At 40.2% G+C, this 6,692-nt stretch overlaps 1 non-coding gene across 1 annotated transcript; it reads right to left on the bottom strand.

Moving 5' to 3' along the window:
• Window positions 1-3,443: 3,443 nt before the first annotated feature.
• LOC112761237 (small nucleolar RNA R71) lies at window positions 3,444-3,551 on the bottom strand. Its single transcript, XR_003181642.1, has one exon. It is a non-coding gene; the product is annotated as a small nucleolar RNA R71 (small nucleolar RNA).
• Between the last annotated feature and the right edge of the window lie 3,141 nt (window positions 3,552-6,692).

Here is a 6,692-nt window from a genome sequence, read left to right as displayed (position 1 = left end):
GGGGGGAGCCTCCTTATTTGGATACCAAGAAGTTTCTAGGAGATCCTTCCTTTCTCCGTATTGAACTAGGTAGTATCCGACCTCTTTCTTGATAGAAGTGGTTACCTTTTGCTATTCTTGGTTTTTCTCTTTCGAATTCTACTGTGTAACTATTTTTCTGGCTTCCTTTTCAGAAATGGTGAAATCTTCAGATTTTATGAAGTCTTTCCGAAAGGCCAAGAAGGCGATGTCAATTCAAAACTTGTCACAGAAGAGTTCGGGGGAGGGTTCTTTTGCACAGTTGCCTCCTAAGAAGCCGGCCATTGAATCTCAGGGTCCGAGGAAGATCATTCTGACCCTGCAAGTTCGGACAGTCCCCTCTGATCTGTTGCAAACGTCTTCTGGTGCTACCTCCTCTCCTACTGCTGCTAGTCCTCCTCCGAAAAAGCAAAAAGCCGTTGAGACTTATGACCTGAACAATAAAGATTTTGATGGTGTTGGTTTTGATACAGAGTTGATAGCTCCCTGTGGTAAAGTTTCCTGGGATGATGTTTCTATCCTCCATCATCTCGACTTCATTGCAAGTAATAGTATTCAGATGGCCAACCTTGGTGCAGCCTTGTCTCTAGTTATCCGGGACTCCCCTGCGACCAAGGCCTTTTTGGAGGATGCCAAATCTGAGTATGATAGAATTAAAGGTCTGAAGGACAAGCTTGATGCCAGGGTTGTTAAGTTGGAGATGGATGTTGAGAAGGAGAAGACCCGGTCTACTGCTGTGGAGGTGATAAACTCCGATTTTGTGGTTTATCTTGTGCTTATTTTGGAGGATTTTATCACCTTTTCTCACATTTATTCAATGAAATAGCATGATTTTGCCATTCTCCCTTGATTTGTGCTTAAATGTGAAAACATGCTTTTTAGGCCCTAAAATTGGTGATTTTAATTCACTTTAATCCATTTGATGCCTTGATATGTTTGTTGAGTGATTTCAGGTCCATAAGGCAAGTATTGGATGGAAGAAGTGAGGAGAAAAGCCTGCAAAGTGGGAGAACTCATGAAGAAATGAAAGAACAGCAAAGCTGTCAAGCCTGACCTCTTTGCACTCAATCGACCATAACTTGAGCTACAGAGATCCAAATGAGGCGGTTCCAGTTGCGTTGGAAAGCTAACATTCGGGGCTTCAAAATAATATAAAATTTGCCATGTTTTGCTTCACGTTCAGGGGCGCGCATGCGCCATGTACGCGTGTGCGCCGATGCTGCTCGTGGGCCACTAAAGTGAAATCGCCCCCAGCAATTTTGCAGCTCATTTTGGGCCCAATCCAACCTATTTCTGATTCTATTTCATGCAGAATTCAAGCTTGGGCAAGGGGGAGCAAATGTTTGTAGTATTAGCATGGTGTAGGTTAGTTTCTAGAGAGAAGCTCCCTCTTCTCTCTAGAATTAGGTTAGGTTAATCTCTTCTAGATTTAGGTTTAATTACATGTTTTCATCTTGTTTCTTTTATGATTTCTACTCTACTCTTTCATTCTCATGATTTGTAATGTTAATTTCTCTTTTATGTTCATGGATGCTCTTATCAAGTAATAATAACTCACGGGAGTGAGGTCGATCCCACAGGGATTGAAGGATTGAGCAATTTTAGTTTAGTGGTTGATTTAGTCAAGCAAATCAAGATTTGGTTGAGTGATTTGTGATTAACAGAATTTAAATTGCATGGAAAGTAAAGGGAATGGGTAAATTGCATGAAATTAAAGAGACAGAAAATAAAGTGCTGAATCTTAAAGAACAAGAAATTAAATGGCAGAAACTTAGAACGTAAGAAATGTAAATTGCAGAATCTTAAAGTGCAAGAAATGTAAATGGCTTGAATCGTAAATGGAATTGGGGATTGGATTTGCAGAAATTAAACAAGGAAAGAAAAATTCAACAAACAGGAATGTAAAAGATGGATTCAATTAAACCGGATCTTAAATGAAAATGAGAATAAGCTTGGTGTGACAACGAAACAAGGAAATTAAAATTGAAAGCTATAGATCTCAGGACTCAAGAGACTAGATAGCCAAGTCTAGATCTCACTGCCTTTCTAGATCCGGCAAGAACAATTGCAAAGGAAATAAAGAAATGTAAATTGCAGAAGAGTAGAAGAAGAAGCAATTAACAGAGATGAAAACTCAATGCTGAAAATTAAACAAGATCCCAAGGTGAGATTGAAACAGAATTTCTTCAATTCTCCACCCAAGATCCAAAACAAGAAAAGTAAAGATTGCTGAGCAAGAACAAGGAAGAAGAGAGATCAATTCTCCTTCCCAATTCTCTAGAATTCTAAAGCAACAATTCAAAAAAAATGTAAAGGTGAGCTCTCTGTAAGTGTTCTAAGAATGCCAAAGGAAAAGCTCTCAAAGGAAAAACTCCCCGAAAACTTAAATCCTAAGCTATTTATACACTTTCTTCAAATGTCTTCAAGCCTTGAATTGGGCCTTTGTTCTTGATGGAATTGGGTTGATAAAGGCCTTGGTTGATTGCTCTTGGAGTTGGAGAAAGATCCATTGTGAACCGGGTTGAAATCATAAAAGTTTGAGTAAAAGTTTGAGTAAAAGTTTGAGTAAAAGTTTGAGTAAAAGTTTGAGGCAAACTTTTACTCAAACTTTTTATACCAGATGGCTTAAGCTTGCTGCTACCAATGTTTGAGCCAAAGTTTGAGGTCAAACTTTTGCTCAAACGTTGGCCCCCTTGTAAATGTGTGTGGCGCCAACGTTTGCCAAAAAGCTTGAGGCAAACGTTGGCGCAAACTTTTCTCCTCCAGGGTGTGCAAGTGTGGCGCCAACGTTTGCCAAAAAGTTTGAGGCAAACGTTGGCGCAAGCTTTTCTCCTCCAGGGTGTTGGTTTTGTGATGCCAACATTTGCCAAAAAGTTTGAGGCAAACGTTGGCTCAAGCTTTTCTCCCAAAAGTTTGAGCTAAAGTTTGAGGCAAACTTTTGCTCAAGCTTTTTTTCCTCTGGAGTGTTTTCAATTCTTCCAAAAGTTTGAGCTAAAGTTTGAGGCAAACTTTGGCTCAAGCTTTTTTCCTCTGGTATGTTTTCAACTCTTTTAAAAGTTTGAGCTAAAGTTTGAGGCAAACTTTGGCTCAAACTTTTTGTTCTCTCTTGCTCCTAGCCATTCCTTCTTTCTTCAACCTTCTTCAAAACTCTTTTCACCTATCATCAATCAACCAAACACATCAAAGCTTTGCTCAAAATCATGAGTTTGTTGTTCTTTCATAATATATGACAATTATAGCATAAAATCTCATGAAAGTGCATGAATTCATACATGGTTGATTGAATCAAAGGAAACATGGAAATCTACCCAATTGGCTTGCTTATGGCTTAAGAAAGTGCATAAAATCAATTGAAAACAAAAGAAAAAGAATAGTGAAAATAGGCTAAGATGACTTGTCATCACTTTCCTCCTCAAAAGCTTAGTAAGCTTAGAGTGGATGTTCAAACCTTCAGACAGAAAGAAGGTGAATCCCTCTATGAAGCTTGGGAGAGATATAAGCAACTGACCAAAAAGTGTCCTTCTGACATGCTTTCAGAATGGACCATTCTAGATATATTCTATGATGGTCTGTCTGAGTTATCAAAGATGTCATTGGACCATTCTGCAGGTGGATCCATTCACCTAAAGAAAACGCCTGCAGAAGCTCAAGAACTCATTGACATGGTTGCAAATAACCAGTTCATGTACACTTCTGAAAGGAATCCTGTGAGTAATGGGACGCCTCAGAGGAAGGGAGTTCTTGAAATTGATACTCTGAATGCCATATTGGATCAGAATAAAATATTGACTCAACAAGTCAATTTGATCTCTCAGAGTTTGAATGGATTGAAGGAATCATCCAACAGTACTATAGAGGCATCTTCTGAAGAAGAAGCTTATGATCCTGAGAACCCTGCAATAGCAGAGGTGAATTACATGGGTGAACCCTATGGAAACACCTATAATCCCTCATGGAGAAATCATCCAAATTTCTCATGGAAGGATCAACAAAAGCCTCAACAAGGCTTTAATAATGGTGGAAAAAATAGGTTTAGCAATAGCAAGCCTTTTCCATCATCCACTCAGCAATAGACAGAGAATTCTGAGCAGAATCCATCAAGCTTAGCAATTATAGTCTCTAATCTATCTAAGGCCACTTTCAGTTTCATGAATGAAACAAGGTCCTCCATTAGAAATTTGGAGGCACAAGTGGGCCAACTGAGTAAAAGGGTCACTGAAACTCCCCTTAGTACTCTCCCAAGCAATATAGAAGAAAATCCAAAGAGAGAGTGCAAGGCCATTGATTGGACCGTCATGGCCGAACCTACAAGGGAGGAGAAAGACGTGAATCCTAGTGAGGAAGACCTCCTGGGACGTTCAGTGACCAATAAGGAGTTTCCCTTTGAGGAACCAAAGGAATCTGAGGCTCATCTAGAGACCATAGAGATTCCATTAAACATCCTTCTGCCCTTCATGAGCTTTGATGAATATTCTTCTTCTGAAGAAAATGAAGACGTTACTGAAGAGCAAGTTGCTAAGTACCTTGGTGCAATCATGAAGCTGAATGCCAAATTATTTGGTAATGAAACTTGGGAAGATGAACCTCCCTTGCTCACCAATGAACTAAATGCATTGGATAGGCAAAAATTACCTCAAAAGAAATAGGATCCTGGTAAATTCTTAATACCCTGTAACATATGCACCATGACCTTAGAGAAGGCTCTGTGTGACCTGGGGTCAAGCATAAACTTAATGCCACTCTCTGTAATGGAGAAACTTGGGATCTTTGAGGTGCAAGCTGCTAGAATCTCATTGGAGATGGCAGACAACTCAAGAAAACAGGCTTATGGACAAGTAGAGGACGTGTTAGTAAAGGTTGAAGGCCCTTACATCCCTGCTGATTTCATAATCCTAGACATTGGGAAGGATGAGGATGAATCCATCATCCTTGGAAGACCCTTCCTAGCCACAGCAAGAGCTGTGATTGATGTGGACATATGAGAGTTGGTCCTTCAACTAAATGAGGACAACCTTGTGTTTCAGACTCAAGGATCTCCTTCTGTAACCATGGAGAGGAAGCATGAAAAGCTTCTCTCACTGCAGAGTCAACCAAAGCCCCCACAGTCAAACTCTAAGTTTAGTGTTAGGAGGCCACAACCAAACTCTAAGTTTGGTGTTGAACCCCCACATTCAAACTCTAAGTTTGGTGTTGGGAGGTTCCAACCTTGCTCTCATTATCTGTGAGGCTCCATGAGAGCTCACTGTCAAGCTATTGATATTAAAGAAGCGCTTGTTGGGAGGCAACCCAATGTTATTTAATTACATTTATTTTTATTTTTATTTTTATTTCGTGTTTTATTAGGTTGATGATCATGTGGAGTCACAAAAACAACTGGAAAATCAAAAATAGAATAAAAAATAGCATTAAAAATAGCACACCCTGGAGGAGGAGCATTCTGGCATTTAAACGCCAGAAACAAGCATCTGTCTGGCGTTTAACGCTAGAAACAAGCACCAAGCTGGCATTTAACGCCAGAAATAAGCATCTACCTGGCGTTAAATGCCAGAAACAGGCTACATTTGGGCGTTTAACGCTAGAAACAAGCAGCAGTCTGGCGTTAAACGCCAGGATTGCATAGCAAGGGCGTTTTACACGCCTAATTGGAGTAGGGATGTTAAGTCCTTGGCCCTGCTGGATCTGTGGACCCCACAAGATCTGTGGACCCCATAGGATTCCCACCACTTCTTCTCTCCTCTTCACACCTTTTCATAACTCTCTTCCCCAATTACCCTTCACCAATCACCTCCATTACTCCTCTAAAACCATCATACAACCCACCTACACCCACCCACTCAAATTCAAACCATCACTCCTTCCTTTTCACACATCATAACCACCTAAAACCCCCCTTGGCCGAACCACTCCCACCTCCCCATCTCATCTAAGTTCTTCTTTTTCTACTCCTTCTTCTCTTCTTTTGCTCAAGGACAAGCAAACCTTCTAAGTTTGGTGTGGTAAAAGCGTTTCTTTTTGTTTTTCCATAACCATTTATGACACTTAAGGCCAGAGAAACCTCTAGAAAGAGGAAAGGGAAGGCAAAAGCTTCCACCTCTGAGTCATGGGAGATGGAGAGATTCATCTCAAAAGCTCATCATTAAGAAAAGAATAGAGCAAACAAGAGAGCCCACTCATGGACCTCAACAAGAGCATGAGGAAATTCCTCACCATGAAATCCCTGAGATGCCTCAAGGGATACACTTTCCTCCACAAAACTATTGGGAGCAAATCAACACCTCCCTAGGAGAATTAAGTTCCAACATGGGACAACTAAGGATGGAGCACCAAGAGCACTCCATCATCCTCCATGAGATTAGAGAATATCAAAGAGCTATGAGAGAGGAACAACAAAGCCAAGGAAGAGACATAGAGGAGCTCAAGAGCACCATTGGTTCTTTAAGAAGAGGAAGACGCCACCCTCACTAAGGTGGACCCGTTCCTTAATCTCCTTGTTCTTATTTTCCTGTTTTTTGTTTATTATGCTTCATGTTTATTTATGTTTGTGTCTTTACTATATGATCATTAGTGTCTAAGTGTCTATGTCTTAAAGCTATGAATGTCCTATGAATCCATCACTTCTCTTAAATGAAAAATGTTTTAATTACAAAAGAATAAGAAGTACATGGTTTCGAATT

Source organism: Arachis hypogaea, chromosome 16 (assembly GCF_003086295.3).
Source record: "Arachis hypogaea cultivar Tifrunner chromosome 16, arahy.Tifrunner.gnm2.J5K5, whole genome shotgun sequence".
Lineage (NCBI taxonomy): Eukaryota > Viridiplantae > Streptophyta > Magnoliopsida > Fabales > Fabaceae > Arachis > Arachis hypogaea.
The sequence above is the reverse complement of the archived record's forward strand: the minus strand, read 5'-3'. Positions and strand labels throughout refer to the sequence as shown.